At 50.5% G+C, this 1,249-nt stretch overlaps 1 protein-coding gene across 1 annotated transcript in view; it reads right to left on the bottom strand.

The window, feature by feature from the left end:
- Positions 1–1,249, bottom strand: part of LOC111139167 (transmembrane protein 187) — a 4,996-nt gene that overhangs the window by 2,786 nt on the left and 961 nt on the right. The gene's annotated exons all lie outside the window — the stretch shown is intronic.

Raw genomic sequence — 1,249 nt, 5'->3', positions numbered from 1 at the left:
ATTTTATTTATTTATTTGACAGACAGAGATCACAAGTAGGCAGAGAGGCAGGCAGAGAGAGAGGCGGAAGCAGGCTCCCTGCCGAGCAGAGAGCCCGATGCGGGGCTTGATCCCAGGTCCCTGGGATCATGACCTGAGCTGAAGGCAGAGGTTTTAACCCACTGAGCCACCCAGGCGCCCCTCTAGTCCCACTTATTGACAAGACTGTCTTTCCCACTGAATTTCAGTGGTGCCCTTGTTTTCCAATCAATTTCTACAAAAAATAATCTTCCTGGGATTTTGATTGGGATTGCAGTTAAGCATGTGTTCCATTTACTTACCCCCATAATCTCAGCAATATGAGACTTCCAATTCTATAACATGGTATATTACTTGATTGATATATATATCTTTAATTTCTCTTCTTGAATATATATATATATATATATATATTTTTTTTTTTTTTAATTTTATTTATTTATTTGACAGACAGAGATCACAAGTAGGCAGAGAGGCAGGCAGAGAGAGAGGAGGAAGCAGGCTCCCCGCGGAGCAGAGAGCCCGATGCGGGGCTCGATCCCAGGACCCTGGGATCATGACCCGAGCCGAAGGCAGACGCTTAACAACCCACTGAGCCACCCAGGTGCCCTCCGCTAACTTTCAACTTGGGCTCCCCATCCAGCTCCTGACTCCAACCGGGACACCTTACCTGCACCTGTCTGGGGCCTGGCTCTGTGGCTCGAAGGGCCAGGCCTTTGGAACCTCCTCCAGCCAGCAGGGGTGAGAGCTGGGGACAGGAGTCAAATACTGTCAACTTGATAGAGAAGGAGGTTCAGGAAGGGCATGGAAAGTGGCTCCTCTCTCCAGCTGCTGGGCAGAGTCCATCTGCGCCCTTGTGCAAGCTTAAAGTGACATGCCATCAAACCACCTTCCCGGGTCCCCCAAGACCAAGCGGGGTACTTTATGGCTGAGCTCCTCCGCATGCCTGAGCTGCCATAATCCTTGCTTGCGACACAGATTCCCCCAGCACTTGGCACACGAAGGCTAGAGCTCAACAGCATTGGCCTGAGGTTCTGGGCTCTTTTGGGAGAAGTCTTCCAAAGCAGGACGATATCCTGGCTAAGGGGTTAGCACATGTTCCTTACTCCCCTGCTTCCTGGGGCCATACGCATTTAACCAGGAGCCACTATCCCCCATCACAGTGGTGGCTTCTTTCCTGTATGACAACTGCTTGTGTCTCTGACTATCCTGACCACCCTTGCTGCCTTTC

This window comes from Enhydra lutris, unplaced genomic scaffold (genome assembly GCF_002288905.1).
Source record: "Enhydra lutris kenyoni isolate GAN:26980312 unplaced genomic scaffold, ASM228890v2 scaffoldscaffold96, whole genome shotgun sequence".
In the NCBI taxonomy this organism is placed as follows: Eukaryota; Metazoa; Chordata; class Mammalia; order Carnivora; family Mustelidae; genus Enhydra; species Enhydra lutris.
The sequence above is the reverse complement of the archived record's forward strand: the minus strand, read 5'-3'. Positions and strand labels throughout refer to the sequence as shown.